Source organism: Oryctolagus cuniculus, chromosome 1 (genome assembly GCF_051225735.1).
Source record: "Oryctolagus cuniculus isolate XC-2025 breed Fujian yellow rabbit chromosome 1, ASM5122573v1, whole genome shotgun sequence".
Taxonomy (NCBI): Eukaryota; Metazoa; Chordata; class Mammalia; order Lagomorpha; family Leporidae; genus Oryctolagus; species Oryctolagus cuniculus.
Window position 1 is genome coordinate 64,979,616 of NC_142867.1, and position 21,341 is coordinate 65,000,956.

General features: G+C 47.4%; 1 pseudogene across 1 annotated transcript; it reads left to right on the forward strand.

Annotated features, from left to right (window-relative positions):
* Window positions 1-9,645: 9,645 nt before the first annotated feature.
* On the forward strand, window positions 9,646-10,486 carry LOC100340043 (S-phase kinase-associated protein 1 pseudogene; annotated as a pseudogene). The gene has a single exon (XR_016218957.1). The product of XR_016218957.1 is annotated as an S-phase kinase-associated protein 1 pseudogene (transcript).
* Window positions 10,487-21,341: the final 10,855 nt, after the last annotated feature.

Genomic DNA, 21,341 nt, shown 5'->3' on the forward strand with positions numbered 1-21,341 from the left:
CTGCTGGTTCATGCCCCAAATGGCCACAATGGCCAGAGCTGGCCCAGTCTGAAGCCAGGAGCCAAGAGCTTCCGCCAGGCCTCCCACACAGGTGCCGGGGCCCAAGTACTTGGGCCGTCTTCTGCTGCTTTTCAGGTGCTTTGGAGAGAGCTAAATTGGAAGTGGAGCAGCCGGGTCTCAAACACACACCCATAAGGGTCTCAAACACGCACCCTTAAGGAATGCCGGCACTGCAGGCAGAGGCTTCACCTTCTACATCACAGTGCTGGCCCCGGGTGATTGATTTTTGAAAGGCAGACAGAGAAGATACACCAAGAGATCTTTCACCTGTTGGTTCACTCCCTAATGCCCACAACAGCCAGTGATAAGCCAGGCCAAAGACAGGAGTCAGGAACTCAATCCGAGTCTCATGTAAGTGGCAGGGACCCAGGTACTTGAACAACTGTCTCCCAGGGTGTGCATATTAGCAGGAAGCTGGAATCAGAAGCAGAGTTAGAACTCAAACCTAAGCACTCTTATACTGGATGCCAGTGTCCCAAGCAGCATTGTGACCCCTTAGCCAAATGCCTGCACTGGTGTTGCCTACAGACCTTGTTCCATTTTCACATGCATTCATTTATGCATATGGGTGCACGATTTTATAACAGTTCATCTCCTGTACAGATTCACGTCTACCACTACAATAAAGATACAAAACCAGAGTGGGAATTTAGCCTAGTGGTTAATGCCAGCCTTCCACATTCGAGGGTCTGGGTTCCATTCCTGGCTCTGGTTTATGACTCCCACTTCTTGCCATCCACAGAGATGACCTGGGTTGTGTTCCTAGCCCCTGACTCTGGCTCAGCCCAGCCCTGACCATGTGGGCATTGGGGGAGTGAACCAGTGGATGGGAGTATGCTCACACTCTCCCTCGCTCTCTGTCTATACCTCTCAAATAAAAAACAAAAAGATACAAAACTGTTCTACCACCACAAGGGATTTCCTTTGCTATCCTTCCTTCCTTCCTTGTCCCCTGACCATTACTAACATGTTCACCTCCCAAGCTGTGTCATTTAGAGAATGTAACCTTTTGAGGTTGGCTTTTTGCACTAAGCGTAGTACCCTCCAGAGTGGTCTCCGTTGTTCCATAAAGCCCGATTTTATTCCTTTGGATTGCCGAGTAGTGTTCCATCTTGTGGATGCAGCAGCCTGTTTAATCATCCATTCGTGGAAGGTCACCTGGAACGCTTCCAGTTCTGTGCTATGATGAATCAAATAAAACTGCTGTGCACATCCAGGTTCAGGTTTGGGTGTCAACGTAAGCTTTTCTCTCTCCGTGACTGCCGGGTGCCAGAGTGGCTGGAAGGTGTCCCCTGTTCTGATGGAGAATTATTCCCCAACGCAGCAGAGAGGGGCGGGACCCTAAAAGCTGATTAGGTGGACTCATGCTTTCTCAAAGGACTGTCCTGGCTCAGCAAGAGTGAGTTATTATAAGGTAGAGGCAGGCCCTCTTCTTCTGTCCCTCTTCCACACACACTTGCCCACCTGCGTTTCTGTCGTGTTACAAAGCAGCACATGACCTACGCCGGAGACAATCACCTGATCTCAGACTTCCAGCTCCAGAACCACGATGAGCTAAACAAACCACTTTCTTTATGAACCCCAGCTTGGGGCCGGCACTGCAGCCCTGCCTAGGATGCCTGCATCCCAAAAGAGCAATGGTTCGAGTCCCAGCTGCTCCACTTCCAAGCCAGTTTTCTGCTGATGTGCTTGGGAAAGCAACAGAAGATGGCCCAAGTGTTTCGGCCTCTGCACCCATGTGGGAGATGTGGTGAAGTTCCAGGCTTGGGCCTGGCCCAGCCCTGGTCTTTGCAGCCATTTGGGAAGTGAACCACCAGATAGAAGCTCTCTTTGTCTCTCTCTCTCTCTGCAACTCTGCCTCTCTACTTTTTCTTTTAATAAATCTTTAGGAAAAAATATAACCCCTGCAGTCTCAGGTATTCAGTTACAGCGACAGAAGCAGACCAAAACCCAGGGTGACATGATAAATCTGTTTCATTTTATTAAGAAACTGCCAAACCGTTTTCCACAGTGAATGCACCATGTTTTCCCTCCCCCGAGTGATTTAATTTCTTTCTAAAAACTTTTTTTTTTTTTTTTTTTACTTTATATGAACCAGCAGCCATATGGGATGCCATTGTTGCAGGAGGAGCCGAACCCTCTGGGCCACAATGCCAGCTTCCGCCTCTAATTTTTAAAAGATTGATTTACTTATGTGAAAGGCAGAGCCTCAGAGAAACAAGGAGAAATAACGAGAGAGAGAGAGAGAGAGAGAGACTTCAATCTGTTGGTTCACTTCCCAAGGAGCCAAGACTCCATCCTGGTTCCCTACTTGTGCCATCTTCAGTTGTCTTTCCAGGCACATTAGCAGGAAGCTGGATGGGAAGCTGAGGAGCTAGGACTCAAATGGGTGCTCCAATATGGGATGCCAGCACAGCGAGCAGCAGCTTAACCCACTGCACCACAAAGCCAGCCCCTTTGTTTCCTCTATTTTTGGAAAATGGTGATAAGTTGTGGTCAATCATCCTTTTGAAAATTAGTGGGCAATGGCCCAAGTACTCGAGCCCCTGCTACCCATGTAGGAGACCATCATAGGGTTCCTGGTTCCTGGCTTTGGCCTGGCCGTTTGGGATAGTGAACCAGCAGATGGAAGCGCTCATGCTCGCACTTGCTCTCTCTCTCCCCTTCTCCCTGATGCTCTAACTTTCAAATAAATTTTTTTTAAAAAGAAAAGATCTAGGGGCCGGCATTATGTGGTACAGAGGGTTAAGCCACTGCCTGCATGCTGGCATCCCATTTGGACACCAGTTTGTGTCCTGGCGGCTCCCTTTCCAATCCAGCTCCCTGCTAATGGCCTGGGAAGAGCAGCAATGGCCCAAGAGCTTGGGCCCCTGCCACTCAAGTGGGAGACCTGGATGAAGCTCCTGGCTCCTGTCTTTGGTCTGGGCCAGCACTGGCCATTATGAGCATCTGGGGGGTGACCAGAGGATGGAAGATCTCTCTCTCTCTCTGTCTCTCCCTCTCTGTGACTCTTTTAAATAAATAAATAAATAAATCTTAAAAAAAAAGAAAGAAAGAAATTGATTTCTAAACCCAATTCATCCATTCCAGATCTCATGCTTTCTTCTGGGCATTTTGTTTTCTCATAAACTTGAAATCTTCCCATCTTGGCCGGCACCATGGCGCAGTAGCTTAATCCTCCGCCTGTGGCACCAGCATCCCATATGGGCACTGGTTCTAGTCCCGGCTGCTCCTCTTCCAGTCCAGCTCTCTGCTATGGTCTGGGAAAGCAGTAAAAGATGGTCCAAGTCCTTGGGCCCCTGTACCCACGTGGGAGACTGGGAAGAAGCACCTGGCTCCTGGTTTTGGATTGGCACACCTCTGCTGTTGCAGTCATTTGGTGAGTGAACCAACGGAAGGAAGACCTTTCTCTCTTTGTCTTCCTCTCACTGTAACTCTACCTCTCAAATAAATAAATAAAATCTTTAAAAAGAGAGAGAGAGAAATATTCCCATCCTATCCGGGATGAATCAGGGGAAAAGAAATATTTCTTCTGTTCACCCAAGACAGCCTGGGAGGCTGTTTTCTAGAAAGATCATAGAAGGGTTGTGCATGGGGGTGGGTGGAGGAGAAGAGGCTATAGGCTTCCAGGGTGGCAAAGACAATGAGACTGAGCTCCAGGAGCAGCTAGGGCTGGGGCTGTGTGGCCTGCTCTGTAGGGGGGCCAGCAGGTGGTGGAGGACACGGGTGTCTGCCGAGGACGGGCAGCGCCTCCTCCAACGTGTTCCTCTACCTAAGAGCTCAGATCCTTTGCACAGCTCTGAGGTAGGAGGAGCCCAAATAACATCCAAGATATGTATCCTGAGTTGGACTTCACTGGACTTCAAGTAAAAAAAATGATACATCTTTTCTCACTTTCCTACCTTTGTGTCGTAAGATATGTGGCCACAGCACAGTCAACAGGAAAACGGACAACAACTGTATCACACATAGTAAAATTACTTATTGACTAAAAATTGTGGAAAAATCCAGTCTCCTTCACAAAGCAGAGATCTGCAGAATTTACCAAGGAAAAGTGGACTTGACAGAAGACAGAAGTAGTGACCACAAAAGATAACTTACAACGGCAGGAGCTGTAATGATTAAACTGTGATATGGATTTTTAAGATTGACGGATGACTCAAATCATCATTATAAAAATGTACGTGGAAAATTATTTTTCAGCTGAAGATAATTGCAGTTTAATCTGAGCGAAAATGGATAGGTTGGAAATAGCTTTAATAGGCTGTATAGAAAAATCAAAGGTATTGAGCTGACCTGGAGGCATCCAGGCTGGTAGATACCCGCAATGAAATGGTCAATATGACAGAATCCCATCTGTACTTAGAAACGCTAGACAAAGACATCCTCAGAGGGCCAAAAGGGAGGCTGCATGTCCCGCCCCGCTATGCTCAAGTTTCAAAAGACAAATGGAAACAGAGGCAGCTGGCCTGCGCCGCGGCTCACTAGGCTAATCTTCCGCCTGCAGCACCGGCACACCAGGTTCTAGTCCCGGTCGGGGCGCCGGATTCTGTCCCGGTTGTTCCTCTTCCAGGCCAGCTCTCTGCTGTGGCCTGGGAGTGCAGTGGAGGATGGCCCAGGTGCTTGGGCCCTGCACCCGCAGGAGAGGCACCGCAGTGGCCATTGGGGGGGTGAACCAACGGCAAAGGAAGACCTTTCTCTCTATCTCTCTCTCTCACTGTCCACTCTGCCTGTCAAAAAAAAAAAAAAAAAAGAAAGAAAGAAAAAGAAACGGAGGCAGTGGGTAAGCGCTGGCTCATCTGCATTGTGTCAAGATTCATTTGATTCTTCCATCAACTTTTCATCAATAGAAAATGTCCCCGCACATAATTTCACTGCTATGAGTCTTATCTCTGTGGATTATCAGCAGGCGCCTACCTGGTGAAGGCCGCTGCCTAGGGACCCACACCTCAGCACTGCCCATGACCATTCTCCCTCCACCCACCCAGCAGGTACTCAAGAAGGGCTAGCTCTGGGCCAGGCCCTGGCAGAGGACTCACTCCAGGCCTCGCCCTCAAATGAATGTAACTCAGTTGTGCAGCGTTTTCTTATGTATAGAACTTTGTTCTGCTGATATTTTGCATCTTTGTTTGGCTTAATATTCTTTGCTGTATCTCTGTCAGGTTTTTGCATCAAGGAAATGCTGATCACATAAAAGTGATTAGTACTCCTAATTTTTTAATAAAGTTAATTCGGGGAGAGATCCAAGGTGGCGGAATAGGGAGACGCTTACTGCTCTAGCCTAAAGGAAGACAGTTTTAAGGAAAATGGGGAGAGTGCAGTCTCAGAGAAGAGTTAGAGAGAAAACGGCAGAGGAAACTTTATGCAAATTAGAGGGACACTGTGGACCCACATGGAGGTCGCGGACACGCACAAGTCGGGACCCCAGCAGCCCAGAGCCTCAGCACCAGCCTTGGAGAGTGAGGTGAGACCAGACTGCAGGAACCCAGGCTGCTGGTGATAAAGCTAGGGAAGATCCTGGCATGGGCCTGGCATGGGCCCTGTGGGGGACAGTGTACCTGCCAACCTAGAGGGGAAAAAAGGGGCCATTTCTCTCTCCCCCACCACCCTGTACTGGCATTCTGTAACAAGCCAAGAGAGGGTGGGTGCCATTTTAGACATATGTAACAGCTGTGCTGGCTCATGTCCACACTCCAGGCAACCAGCCCAGCGGAGACGCCTGCGCCTGGCTGGGAGAACTGACAGGGGGCTGGGTGCTTGTGACCGTGGGAGCCTTGTGTGCTGGGACTGTGAAAACACTGTGGCTGCGTGGGAGGGTGCAGGGTGTGGCTGGGACTTTGGGTAGTCTGTGGGCATCTCTACACGCTCAGGGCTCCCCAATTTCCCTGTGAAGGTCACTGCTGTGGGATCCATGCTCACACCAAGGACTGCACAGATCTCTTGTAGTTCTTGGGGCAGTGTGGACAAACACTGTACCCACTGGGGCAACCACCCTGGTACTGGTCTCATTTGAGGAGAGGAGGTGAGCATGAGACAATGCCAACAGAGAAAAAAAAAAAAAAAAAAACCTATCCTTCGATTAAAAAAAAAAAAAAAAAAAGGAAATTTACCACACCCAACCTGGGTGTCACCTTGGACATTCCCCCTCACCCTGGAGCACTGAACAGAGCTCCTTGCCCACATCCACCACACACCTCTGGGTATTCACTGAGAAAGCAGAGACTCCAATAAGCCACAGAGGCATATCCAAATATAAAAGCTGTCGCAGGGAAAAAACAAAACAAAACAGGAACCAACAAGTATCTCTATAAATGCTGAATAATAAGGGCAACAATACAAGAAACAAGAATAAGGAAGACAACATGATGCCTCCAAGAGAACACAACACCTCAAAACATTAGAATGTGAAGATGAAGAGATTGAAGAAATGCCAGAAAGCAATTCAAAAAATTGATCATAGAATTACTTAGAAGTAATCAGAAGCAAATCCACGAACTAATGAAATCTACACAGGACATGAAAGAAAATTTCCCATGAAATTGAGATATTAAAGATAAATCAAAATGAAATCTTGGAAATGAATTCAATAGAACAAAATAAAGAATGCAATGGAGGGGCCAGTGCTGTAGCATAGCAGGTAAAGCTGTGCCTCGTGCCACGTGCCACATGCAATGCCAACATCCCCATATGGGCACCAATTCAAGTCCTGGCTGCTCCACTTCCAATCCAGCTCTCTGCTAAGGCCTAGGAAAGCAGTAGAAGATGGCCCAAGTGCTTGGGCCCCTGGACCTGTGTGAGAAACCCAGAAGAAGCTCCTGGCTTTGAATCAGCTCAGTGCCAGCCATGGGGGCCATCTGAGGAGTGAATCAGCAGATGGAAGACCTCTCTCTCTGTCTCTGACTCTCTGTAACTCTGCCTTTCAAATAAATAAATCTTTAAAAGAAGATGGCAAAGAAGACGAGGAGGAGGAGGAGGTGGTGGCAGCAGTGATGATGAAAAGTCTTAACAACAGACTTGCTGAAGCAGAGGAAAGAATAGACAAGTTGGAAGACAAATCTCTGGAAATTTTAGACCAAAAACAAGAAGAAGAAATCAGAAAACTAAAAACCGAGGCCAGCGCCATGGCTCACTTGGCTAATCCTCCGCCTGCGGTGCCAGCATCCCATATGGGCACCAGGTTCTAGTCCCGGCTGCTCCTCTTCCAGTCCAGCTCTCTGCTGTGGCCCGGGAAGGCAGTGGAGGATGGCCCAGGTCCTTGGGCCCCTGCACCCGCATGGGAGACCAGGAAGAAGCACCTGGCTCCTGGCTTCGGATTGGCGCAGCATCGGCCGTAGCGACCATTTGGGGGTGAACCAACAGAAAAAGGAAGACCTTTCTCCCTGTCTCTCTCTCTCACTGGCTAACTCTGTCAAATAAAAAAAAAATTAAAAAAAAAAAGAAAACTAAAAATCACTACGGAGAATATGCAGGATGCTATCAAACAATCCAACATATGAGACTTAGGAGTTCCTGAAGGCATGGAAAGAGAATGGATTATAAGGCCTTTTCAGGAGTATGGCCCGAGTGCTTGGGCCCCTGCAGCCACGTGGGAGACCTGGAGGAAGCTCCTGGCTCTCTTCCTCTGGCTCTTCTCTCTGTAGCTCTATTTTTCAAATAAGTCAATCAAATAAATAAATCAGTCTTTTCAAAAAAAAAAAATAAATAAGGCCTTTTCAGTGAAGTAATTATAGGAAACTTACCTAATTTGTAGAAAGAGACATCCAGGTACAGGAAGCACATAGAATTCCTAATAGATATCATCAGAAAAGATCTTCACCATGACACATTGTGTTTTACTGTGGAGAGTTTTACTACAAAGAAAAGACTCTAAAATGTACACAAGAGAAACTTAAGATTACTTTCAGAGGATCTCCAATTAGACTCATAGTGGACTTCTCATCAGAAACCCTGCAGGCTAGGAGAGAACAGTGAGATATATTCCAAGTCTTAGGAGAAAAAAACTGTGAACCCAGAATACTGTACCCTGCAAAGCTCTCATTTATGAATGAAGGTGAAATAAAGATCTTCTATAACAAACAGAAATTGAATTTGTCACCACCCATCTAGCCTTATAAGAGATGTTTAAGGATGTGCTGCACACAGAAACACAGAAACGTGGTCATCACTACCAAAGAGGTAAAGGAAAGAAATCTCCCAGTAAAAGTACAAAGGAAACCCAAAGTAAACAACAGAAATATTTATGGAGAAATGACAGGGCCAAGTCATTACTTATCAATAGTCATCTTGAATGTAAATGGCCTCAACTCTCCAATTAAAAGATATACACTGGCTGAAGGATTAAAAAACAAAACCCACCTATTTGCTGCTTACAAGTAACACATTTCACCAACAAAGACACACACAGACTGAAAATGACAGGATGGAAAAAAGATATTCCATGCTAGCATAAACCAAAAAAAGAGCTGGTGTAGCCATCCTAATATCAGACAAAATAGACTTTAACACAAAAACTGTTAAAAGAGACAAAAAGGGGCACTATGGAATTATTAAGGGATCAATTCAACAGGAAGATGTGACTATCACAAATATATATGCACCTAATTACATGTCACCAGGATATTTAAAAGAAATGTTAATGGATCTAGAGGGAGACATAGACTCCAATACAATAGTAATGGGGAATTTCAATACCCCATTTTTAGCAATGGACAGATCAACCAGACAGAAAATCTGCAAGGAAACAACAGAGTTAATTGACACTATAGATCAAATGGACCTAACTGATATCTACAGAACTTTTCATCCTACAGTTGCAGAATACATATTCTTCTCACCTATGCAAGGAACTTTCTCTAGGATAGATCACATGCTAGGCCATAAAGCAAGTCTCAGCAAATTCAAAAAAAATGAAATAGTACCATGCATCTTCTTGGACCACAATGAAATGAAGCTGGAAATCAACAACTCAAGAATCTCTAGGGGCTGGCATTGTGGAGTAATGGGTAAAGCCACCGCCTCTCCCTCTCCCTCTCCCTGAGATGCATTGATAGCTCATTTATTTGGTGCCTTTCTAATTTCTTGATGTAAGCACCAATTGCTATTAACTTTCCTCTTAACACTGCTTTTGCTGTATCCCGTAAGTTTTGATATGTTATACTGTTGTCTTCATTCATTTCCAGAAAGTTTTTATTTCTTCAATGACCCACTATTCATTCAGGAGCATGTTGTTCAGTCTCCACGTGTTTGCATATGTTCTAGAGATTCTTTTTTTTTTTTTTTTAAGATTTATTTATTGGGGCTGGCACTGTGGCACAGTGGGTTAGAGCCATGGCCTGAAGTGCTAACCTCCCATGTGGGTGCCGGTCTGAGACCTGGCTGCTCCTCTTCCAGCCCAGCTCTCTGCTATGGCCTGGGAAAGATGGCCCAAGAGATTGACCCCTGCACCCATGTGGAAGTCCCAGAAGAAGCTCTGACTTCTGGTTTCGGATCAGTGCAGCTCTGGCTGTTTCGGCCAATTGGGGGAGTAATTGAAGAAATAAAAACTTTCTGGAAATGAACGAAGACAACAATACAACATATCAAAACTTATGGAGTGGCCTTGTCGTCCGCCTTTCTCTTCTCCTTGCATTGACGCCGCCCCTCTCTCGTCAGCCTCCGGCCCGCCGGCTCCTCAAACCCGAACACCATGCCTTCAATAAAGTTGCAGAGTTCTGATGGAGAGATTTTTGAAGTTGATGTAGAAATTGCCAAACAGTCTGTGACTATCAAGACCATGTTGGAAGATTTGGGGATGGATGATGAAGGAGACGATGACCCGGTTCCTCTACCAAATGTTAATGTAGCAATATTAAAAAAGGTCATTCAGTGGTGCACCCACCACAAGGATGACCCTCCTCCTCCTGAAGACGATGAGAACAAAGAAAAGCGAATAGATGATATCCCTGTTTGGGACCAGGGATTCCTGAAAGTTGACCAAGGAACACTTTTTGAGCTTATTCTGGCTGCAAACTACTCAGACATCAAAGGTTTGCTGGACGTTATGTGCAAGACTGTTGCCAATATGATCAAGGGGAAGACTCCTGAGGAGATTCGCAAGACCTTCAACATTAAGAATGACTTTACTGAAGAAGAAGAAGCCCAGGTAAGCAAAGAGAACCAGTGGTGTGAAGAGAAGTGAAACGTTGTGCCTGACACTGTAACACTGTAAGGATTGTTCCAAATACTAGTTGCACTGCTCTGTTTATAATTGTTAATATTAGGCAAACGTAGACAAATGCAGCAGCAAATCATTTGTTTTAGCAGAATATTGTCCTCACTGCATGTGTAGTTTGAGTACAGATTCCAAACCCGAGTTTCTTCTAGTATGATTGAAAGTTCCTGTTTACTTTGCTCTGAATAAAACTGAACTGTGGGTCCTCGATAGAAAGTGGCATTTGGGGCTTCCTCTCTTCTCGCAGAGTGATTGCTGCCTAGTTTATTGTCCAGTTAAATTGAGTGATCTTTTAAAAGTTGGCATTGTAAATAAAACAACTTCCAAAAAGAAAAAAAAAAAACTTATGGGATACAGCAAAAGCAGTGTTAAGAGGAAAGTTAATAGCAATTGGTGCTTACATCAAGAAATTAGAAAGGCACCAAATCAATGAGCTATCAATGCATCTCAGGGAGGGGGAGAGGGAGAGGGAAACACTCCCCAAGTGGCCACAATGGCAGAAGCTGGGCCTGTCTGAAGCCAGGAGCAGGAGCTGCTTTCAGATCTCCCACATGGGTGCAGGGGCCCAAGCATTTAGGCCATCTTCTGCTGCTTTCCCAGGCAATAGCAGAGAGCTGGATCAGAAGTGGAGCAACTGAAACATGAACCAGTACCCACACAGGATGCAGGCACTGCAGACAGAAGCTTAGCCTACTATGCACTGACCCTGGCTGCTCCACTTCTGATCCAGCTCCCTGCTAATGCACTTGGGAAAGCAGTGGAGGAAGGCCCAAGTCCCTGTGCCCCTGCACCCATGTGGGAGACCCAGATGAAGCTCCTGACTCCTAGTTTCGGCTTGGCCCAGCCATGGCCATTGCAGCCATTTGGGGGAGTGAACCAGTAGATGTAAGACTTATTTTCCTTCTCTAACTTGCCTTTCAAATAAACAAAATAAATCCTAAAAACAAAAAGGGGGAGGGGAGGGGCGGCAGTGCTGTGGCACAGCGGATTAAGCAGCTATCTGTATGGGCTATCATCCCTGTATACAGATGCCAATTTGAATCCTGGCTGCTGCACTTCTGATCCAGCACCCTGCTAATGTGCCTGGGGAGGCAGTTGAGGATGGTCCAGGTGCTTGAGCCACTACACCCACGAGGGAGACCCAGATGAAGTTCCTGGCTCTTGACTTGGGCTTGGCTCAGCCCTGTCCATGGGAGCATTTGGGGAGTGAACCAGTGGATGGAAGATTCTCTCTCTCCCCTGTCTATATCTGCCTCTCCATCTCTCTGTAACTCTACTTTTCAAATAAATAAATATAAAAACAGGACTCCACACTTTTCCTGTTTGTGCTTGTGTCGGTTCTGGTAGGCTGTGCTTTTCTAGGATGTAACTGTTGAGACTAGCCTCTCACTGTCTTTTTAGGACCTGTAGTGAGGGTCTTTTCATTCACTCCTCTTTCCTTTCTTTCGACAGTCTTGTCAGTTTATCAGCTTTAGTAGTCTTATCAGATAAACAACTTTTAATAACTCTTTCATATCTTTGCTTTATATTTTATGAGGTTCTTCTGGCATTTTCATCCTTCTACTTTATTTACACTGAATTCCTATTTTTCCTAACTATTTGAGACAGATTTTTTAGGTCATTGATTCCAGCTGTATTTCCCTTCCAACATAGCATTTAAAGCCTCTTCTCGCAAGTTTTGGCATATCATGTTTTCATTATCAATCACTTCAAATATTTTAACATTTCCATGTGCTTTACTTTTTGATTTATGGGTTATTTAATAGTATACGGCTTTATTTCCAAACATTGAGATTGTCTGGTTTTCTTTTCACTTTTGATGACTAGCATGATCCCACTATGGGCACTGATCACATTGTGTAGGATTTCCTTGTCATTTTGGGAGATTTGCATCATGGCCTCGCCTATCAGCAAATATTCCATATGCACCTGACAAGAAATTGTGTTCTACTTGTGTTAGTGAGGACCCCTATGCTCAACAAGCTTCGCATCTTCTTTGTCCTTCCCGTTTTTTTTTTTTTTTACAGGCAGAGTGGACAGTGAGAGAGAGAGACAGAGAGAAAGGTCTTCCTTTGCCGTTGGTTCACCCTCCAATGGCCGCCGCGGCCAGCGCGCTGCGGCCGGCGCACTGCGCTGATCCGATGGCAGGAGCCAGGAGCCAGGTGCTTTTCCTGGTCTCCCATGGGGTGCAGGGCCCAAGCACCTGGGCCATCCTCCACTGCACTCCCTGGCCACAGCAGAGAGCTGGCCTGGAAGAGGGGCAACCGGGACAGAATCCGGCGCCCCCACCGTGACTAGAACCCGGTGTGCTGGCGCTGCAAGGCGGAGGATTAGCCTAGTGAGCCACGGCGCCGGCCTCGGTTTTTTTTGTGGGTTTTTTTTTTTTTTTTTTTTGCATAGTCTGTCAGTCAGAAAGAGAGAGGTGTGGCAAAGTCTGCCGCTGCAGCTACAGATGTGTCCATTCCCCTCTGAGAGAGGCCGGGCCCCAAGTCTAAGGAACAACAATGTCGCAATTCCCTGCTGCCTTCTGCAGTGGTCCACCTCATGTGCCCACACCACGTGGCTCTAGAGGGTCCGGACATTTGGCTCCACACTGCTCTGGCTGTGCCTGTGAGGGTATCACTGGGTGAGACGAACATTTGAACCCGCAGGACTGAGGAAAGCAGACGGCCCCCCCTCACGTGGATGGGCTTTGTCCAAGCCCACACAGCTGGGGGTAGCACAAAATGGCTGAGCGAGAAGGAACTCCCGCCTGACAGCCACAGCTGGGGGTGGGTTTTCCCCACCTGTGGACTCAGACTGCAGCCCCGGCTCTCTGGGTCTCTCTAGAGGTTCAGACTGGAGCTTCCACCGTCTGCACTCCCGCTTGTCTGGCCTCCAGGTGCACTCGGGCTGCACACCCACCGTTCTCGGCTGTCCAGCTTGCGAGGGCAGGTCTTAGGCTTCCCAGCCTCCAGAATCACAAGAGCCAAGTTCTCATAATAAATGAATGCAGTTCTCCCCCGTACCTGCAGAGGCTGCTCCAGGACCCCCAGCGGACTCCTGAAACCTAGTACCCTGGTATGTACCTAACCCTACATACCACAAAACTAAGTTAGTTTATTAATTAGGACCACTAAGAGTTTAGCAACATTAATAATGAAAATGAATATTGTAACAATATACTGCAATACAAATTATATGAACATGGGCTCTCTCCACATGCTGGGATTTTCTATGTGATATGTTGGATCCTTGTTGACCACTGGTAAGTGGAGTGACAGAAGTGAGACCACAGATAAGACACACACACACACACACACACACACACACACCATCTTGGTGCTGGAGTTCTCTGGAGAACCCTGGTTAATTCAAAGACTCTCATAGAAACCAATGTGTCATACACTCAAATGCCTATATTTGAAAGGGACAGAAACAACATAAAATTAAAAGAATGCTTTAGACTCCTAAACTTGTCCAAGCAAGAAACAAGCTGAGAAAACTACTTAGCTGCAAACATGAAAAAGGGAAGGATGACTCAGAGGAAAGAATTATCCCCAATTGGGTCTGAACCATGGAACTGCTAGATTGCTGAATCAGTGTGTGCTCGGCTTGGTTTCCTGATCACGATGGACTGGTGCCTCCTCTGAGCCTCTACTCGCTCTTGTTGAATGGGAGTGCCTTCAGGGTTTGTCCTTTGCCTGTCCCACCACCTTGAGTTTGGTGAGCAGATGTACTGTGGAGAGGACCATCTCTCTCTGCAGGTGCAGATAAAGCAGAACTGTACTTGATATTCCATAGGAGCCTCATTCGCAACTGAACTTGACTAAGAAGAAATCCCAAATCTCAAGCTGATTCTGCAACCAGATGAGACTTTCAAGGGCTTTGGAAAGGCATGAGAGCCTTTTACATTGGAAAGATGGAAACCACTTGGGGTCCAGAGATCAGATCATGCTAGCCTAGCCGGGCTCTAAGACCAACTCCTCTCACCTCCTGGTGTTCACACCTCTCACAGAGTGTGACTTCCAGGCAGTAGGAAGTACTGTGGCTTCTGTCTCATTGACTTTTTTTTTTTTTAAGATTTTTATTTATTTGTCAGGTAGAGTTACAGACAATGAGAGCGAGAGACAGAGAGAAAGGTCTTCCTTCCATTGGTTCACTCCCCAAATGGCCGCCATGGCCAGAGCTGTGCCAATCCAAAGCCAGGAGCTAGGAGCTTCTGGTCTCCCATGCAGGTGCAGGGGCCCAAGCACTTGGGCCATCCTCCACTGCTTTCCCAGGTCATTGGCTCTTATATCACCGGCCCTGGGGGAGGCCAACCACTTCATTGTGTGACCGCCTGCCAATAAGCAAGTTCTGTGTCAATATTACAGGTGACTGCAGCCCTGGCCACACGATCTTGGCTACAGCCAACTGCCACTTCCAAATTCATGACAGAAAAACCATGTGACTGTGGCCAGCCCTTGGTGCAGTGGATTAAGCCACTGGTTGTAACACCAGCATTCTGTACCATAGTGCTGGCTCTAGTCCCAGCTCCTCTGCTAATGTGCACCCTAAGAGGTAGCAAATGATAGTTCAAGTACGGGTTCCTGCCACTCAAGTGGGAGACCAGGATTGAGTTCCTGGCTCCTGGCTTTGGCCTGGCCCAGCTCTGGCTATTGTGACCATTTAGGGAGTGAACTAATGAATGGAATTTCCCTCTCTCTCTCCACCCTTCTGCCTTACAAATAAATAAATTTTTAAAAGCTTATTTTGAGGGCCAGTGTTGTGGCATAGTAGGTAAAGCTGCTGCCTGTGGTGTCAGCATCCTATATGGGCACTGGTTCGAGTCCTGGCTGTTCCACTTCCAATCCAGCTCCCTACTAATGCGCCTAGGACAGCAGCAGCAGATGGCCCAAGTGCTTGGACCCCTGCACCCATGTGGGAGACCCAGAGGAAGCTCCTTGATCCTAGCTTCAGACCAGCCCAGCTCCTATTGAGGCTATCTGGGAACTGAACCAACAGATGGAAGATTTCTCTCTGTATAATTCTACCTTTCAAATAAATCTTTTTTTTTTTTTTTGACAGGCAGAGTGGACAGTGAGAGAGAGAGACAGAGAGAAAGGTCTTCCTTTTGCAGTTGGTTCACCCTCCAATGGCCGCCGCGGCTGGCGCGCTGCGGCCGGCGCACCGCGCTGATCCGATGGCAGGAGCCAGGAGCCAGGTGCTTTTCCTGGTCTCCCATGGGGTGCAGGGCCCAAGCACTTGGGCCATCCTCCACTGCACTCCCTGGCCACAGCAGAGAGCTGGCCTGGAAGAGGGGCAACCAGGACAGAATCCGGCGCCCCGACCGGGACTAGAACCCGGTGTGCCGGCGCCGCTAGGCGGAGGATTAGCCTAGTGAGCCGCGGCGCCGGCCTCAAATAAATCTTTTTTAAAAAAGGGAGTGGGATTTTGGCACAGCAGTTAAGTCACTGCTTGGGGTGTCCACACCCCATACTGAAGCACGTGGTACGAGTCCTGGTTCCTCTTCCAATACAGCCTCCTGCTAATGTGCACCCTAGGAGTTAGCAAATGATGGCTCCAGCACCTAAGGCTCTGCCTCAGAAGTGGGAGGCCCAGCCGTGGCTGCTGAGGGCTTCTGGGGAATGAACCAGAGGATGGAAGGTCTCTCTCAATCTGTCTCTCCACCTTTTGAATAAAGTGGAAAAAAAGAAAAGTTTATTTGGGTGAAAAAATTTTTCAAAATCCATGCATTGAGGGATCTTCAAAAATTTTGTTGGAAAAATATATTATGAAAAAACTATGTGGGCCGGCATTATGGCATAGTGGGTTAAGCCACTACCTGCAATGCCAGGATCTGATACTGACAACAGTTCGTCTTGGTTGCTCCACTTTTTTTTTGACAGGCAGAGTCGACAGTGAGAGAGAGAGAGAGAGAGAGAGAGAGAGAGAGAGAGAGGTCTTCTTTTGCCATTGGTTCACCCTCTAATGGCCGCTGCGGCCGGCACGCTGCAGCCGGCGCACCGCGCTGATCCGATGGCAGGAGCCAGGTGCTTATCCTGGTCTCCCATGGGGTGCAGGGCCCAAGCACTTGGGCCATCCTCCACTGCACTCCCGGGCCACAGCAGAGAGCTGGCCTGGAAGAGGGGCAACTGGGACAGAATCCGGCGCCCCGACCGGGACTAGAACCCGGTGTGCCGGCGCCGCAAGGCGGAGGATTAGCCTAGTGAGCTGCGACGCCAGCTTGGTTGCTCCACTTTTCATCCAGCTCCCTGCTAATGCACCTGGGAAAGAAGTAGAAGATGGCCCAAGTACTTGGGCCTATGCACCCACATGGGAGATCCAGAAGAAGCTCCTGGCTTCAGCCTGGTCCAACCCTGGCTATTGTGGCCATTTGGAGAAAGAACCAGCAGATGGAAGATCTATCTTTCCCTCTCTGTCTCTCCTTCTCTAATAACTCTGCCTTTCAAATAAATAAATGAATCTTAAAAAAAAAAAAAAAAACTATGTGGGACAGGTGTGGTATAGCAGGGTAAACCACTGCTTGGGACACTAGTATCCTATGTCAAAGTGCCAGTTTGAATCCAGCTTCCTGCTAAAGCATCCAGGAAGGCAGCAGATGATGGCTCAAGTACATGGACCCCTACCCTCCACGGGGGAGACCTGGATGGAGCCCCAGGCTCCTGGCTTTTGTCTGGCCCAGTCCTGGCTGTTGTAGGCATTTGAGGAGTGAACCAGCAGATGGGAGGTCCATCTCTTGGTCTGTTTATACCTGTCTATCTTTTTAAAAATTCATTTATTTTCTTCCTTAAAATGAAGAGTGACCCACAGAGAGAGTGAAAGATCTTCATCAGCTGGTTAACTCCCCAAATGGCTGCGACAGCTGGGCTGGGCCAAGCTGAAGCCAGAAATCAGGCACTCCACAATGGGGCATGGGGGCCTCAAGCACTTGGGTTATCCTCTGCTGCCTTCTCAGGCACATTAGCAGGAAGCTGCATTGCAAGTGGAACAGCCAAGATGCCAACCAGCACTCCGATATGAGCTTTGGGCATACCAAGCAGGGCTTAACCTGCTTTACCACACCACCAGTCCTGACTTAAAAAAAAAAAAAAAAAAAAAAAAAAAAAGGATCCCCAATACATGGCTGATGGAAATGTAAAATGGTCCAACCACTCTGGAAAAGAGCCTAATAGTTCCTCAAAAAGTTAAACCTAAAGTTCTCATATAACCCAACAATTCTACTCCTAGATATACATATATACACTACAGAAATGAAAACATATGTCTACACAAAACCTTACACGTGAATGTTCACAGCACTACTTTTTACAATAGCCAAAAAGTGGAAACAGCACAACTATGCATGGGCTGATGCATAAATAAACAAAATGTAGGTGCGCATACAATGGAATGCGACCTCATGTCACAACCTGGGAAGCCTTGAAAATGAGCCAATCACAAAAGAGGAAATACCCAGAGTAGGAGGAGCCATGAATATAGAAGCTAGCTTAGTGGTTGCCTGTGGTTTGGGGTTGGGGGTTATAGGTTGAATCGTGTCCCCTACAAGATATGTTAAAGTCCTAACCCCTGGTACCTGTGGAGGTGAGCTTCCTTGGAAATGGGATCTTTGGAGGTAGGCATTGATCGAGTTGTAGATTAAGATAAGAGCCTCTGATGGCAGGGGGAGTCTTTAACCTGACTGATGTTCTTATAAGTAGGGACACAGACATGCACACAGAGAACGCCACAGAGACACGCAGAGCTTGGAGTGATGTGTCTGCCAGCAGAAGCACCAAGGATTGTCAGCAACTCAAGAGGCCAAGAGGAAGTCCCGGCACAGATTCTCCCATGGAGCCTGCAGAGAGCCGGCCGCTGTGAGCACCCCAACAGTGGACTCGCAGCCGCCAGAACTCCAAGGGGATCAATCTCTCCTGTGTTAAGCCACGCAGCCTGTGTTGGCTCTGAGCTGTCCTGGGAATCCTAGGAAAGTGGTCCAGGGGATGCGGCAGATGGGAAGTGGCTGTGAAGAGGGCGGGGCTTCTTTCAGAGGTGCTGCTAAGTTCTCAATTCACAATGGTGATGGTTGCTCACCTCTGAATGTATCACAAACATTGAACTGTGCACTGCAAGTGGGTGAATTGTGTAATATAAGACTTAGATATCAACAAACCTGATATATTTTAAAAAAATGGAGCTGGCTCTGTGGTGTAGATTAAGCCTCTGCTTGCGGCACCCATTTCCATATGGGCGCCGACTCATGTTCTGGCTGCTCCTCTTCCAATCCAGCTCTCTGCTATGGCCTGCGAAAGCAGTGGAAAATGGCATAAATGCCTGCGCCCCTGCACCCGTGTGGGAGGCCTGCAAGAAGCTCCTGGCTCCTGGCTTCAGATTGGCCCAGCTGCAGCTGTTGTGGCCGTTTGGGGAGTGAACCAGCAAATGGAAGACCTCTCTCTCTGTAACTCCACCTCTCAAATAAATAAATCTTAAAAAAAAAAAAAAAAAAGGCTATTGGGGAGCTTGTAGAATCAACAAGAGGCCTGGAGAACCAGGATTGCTGCCAGGAACATCAGCTCAAATCATGCAAAACTGGTTTGGGGAGAACTCCACAGTTGCTACATCAACCACTAACCCTGGAAGTCTTTTTTTTTTTAACTTAATGAAGCAGGTCCTTTTTTTTTTTCTTTTTTTTTTTTTTTTAACATCCACTTGGTAGATAATCTACATGCAATAAACAGCACTGATTTAAGATGCTTAGTTTATTGAATTTTGACAAATGTATTTATCCTAAGTAACCACCATTACAATCAAAATGCTCCCATTGGGGCTGGAGCTCTGGCATAGCAGGTGAAGCCGCTGCCTGCGGTGCCAGCATCCCATATGGGTGCCGGTTCAAGTCCCAGCTGCTCCAGCTCTTTGCTATGGCCTGGGAAAGCAGTAGAATATAGTCCAAGTCCCTGGGTCCCTGCACTAGTGTGGGAGACCTGGAAGAAGCTCCTCCCAGCTCCTGGCTTTGGATCGGCCCAGCTCCAGCCATTACAGTCATTTGGGGAGTGAACCAATGGATGGAAGTCCTCTCTCTCTGCCTCTCTAACTCTGCCTTTCAAGTAAATAAATAAATCTTAAAAAAAAAAAATGTAGGGGCCAGCACTGTGCCACAGTGGGTAAAGCCGCCTGCAGTGCCAGCAATCCCATATGGGTGCCGGTTCAAGTCCTGGCTCTCCACTTCCAATCCAGCTCTCTGCTATGGCCTGGGAAAGCAGTGGAAGATGGCCCAAGTCCTTGGGCCCCTGCACCAGCATGGGAGACCAGGAAGAAGCTCCTGGCTCCAGATTGTCACAGCTCCGGCCGCCGTGGCCAAATGGAGAATGAACCATCGGATGGAAGACCTCTCTCTCTCTCCCTCCCTCTCCCTCCCTCTCCCTTCCACTCTTTCCCTCTCCCTCCCTCTCCCTCCTTCTCTCTCTCTCTCTCTCCCCTCCCCCTCTGTGTGTCTAACTCTGACTTTCAAATAAATAAATCTTAAAAAAAAAAAAAAAAAAGTCGCCCTACTACCTTGCAGGGTAAAGAGCACATTTAACTCAAGAGGCTTCCATAGCCTTGGCAGCCATGACAAGAGCCTCGGGTGATTACTGACATCTTAAATAAGAGTGTCAATTGTTAAATCAACAACAGGAGTCACTGTGCACTTATTCCCCATGTAGGACCTTAATGTGTTGTACTATGCAAATTAACGGTAAAACCAGTATTCAAACAGTACTTTATACTTTGTGTGTCTGTGTGGGTGCAATTTGTTGAAATCTTTGCTTAGTATATACTAAGTTGATCTTCTGTATATAAAGATAATTGAAAATGAACCTTGTGGGGCCAGCACTGTGGCGCAGCAGGTTAACACCCTGGCCTGAAGCCACGTATGGGCGCCAATTCTAGTCCCAGCTGCTCCTCTTCCCATCCAGCTCTCTGCTATGGCCTGGGAAAGCAGTGGAAGATGGCCCAAGTCGTTGGACCCCTGCACTCATGTGGGAGACCTGGACAAAGATCCTGGCTCCTGGCTTTGGATCAGCGCAGCTCCGGCCGTTGCGGCCATCTGGGGAGTGAACCATCAGATGGAAGACCTCTCTCTCTCTCTGCCTCTCCTCTCTCTGTGTAACTCTGACTTTCAAATAAATAAATCTTAAAAAAAAAAAAAATGAACCTTGATGAAGAATGGATGGGAGAGGAAGTGAGAAATGGGATGGTTTGCAGGTGGGAGGGTGGTTATGGGGAGAAAAACTGCTATAATCCAAAAGTTGTACTTTCAAAATTTATATTTATTAAATGAAAGTTTTCTTAAAAAAAAGGAGCACATTTAAAAATAAGAATTTATTTATTTATTTATTTATTTGAAAGAGAGAGCTCTTCCATCTGCTGGTTCATCCTCCAAATACAAATAGCAGGGGCCAAGTCAGCCCCAAAACAGAAGCCTAGAATTCAAGCTGGGTCTCCTCCATGGGGAGCAGGGACCCAACTTCTTGCGTCATCCCCTGCTGCCTCCCATTGCAGACTAGCAGGAAGCCGGAGCTGGAAGTTGAGGCAGGACTTGACCCCAGGCACTCTCTAATGGGATGCACATGTCCCAGGGTGGAGCCTGCGTGCTCCTGAATTCTGACCAGTGTCACAAATGGGAAGTCAGGGGGTGGAGCAGGATTTTTTTTTTTTTTAAGATTTATTTATTTGAGAGGCAAAGTTAGAAAGAGAGGAAGAGACCACTGGTTCACTCCCCAAATGACCACAACAGCCAGGGCTAGCCCAGGCTGAAGCCAGGAGCCAGGAACTTCTCCTGAGTCTCCCATATGGGTGCAGAGGCCCAAGCTCTTGGACCATCTTCTGCTGCTTTCCAGGCCATTAGCAGGGAGCTGGGTTGGAAGTGAAGCAGTCAGCCCATATGGGATGCCAGCTTTGCAGGCATGACTTTACCCGCTATGCCACAGCACCAGCCCTGAGAGGCAGGATTTTAAGAAAGATTTCCCTACCTATTAAAAAAAAAAAGGGGGGGGGGGCCAGTATTGTGCATCCCATATGGGTACCTATTTGAGACCTGGCTGCTCCATTTCTGATCTAATTTTCTGCT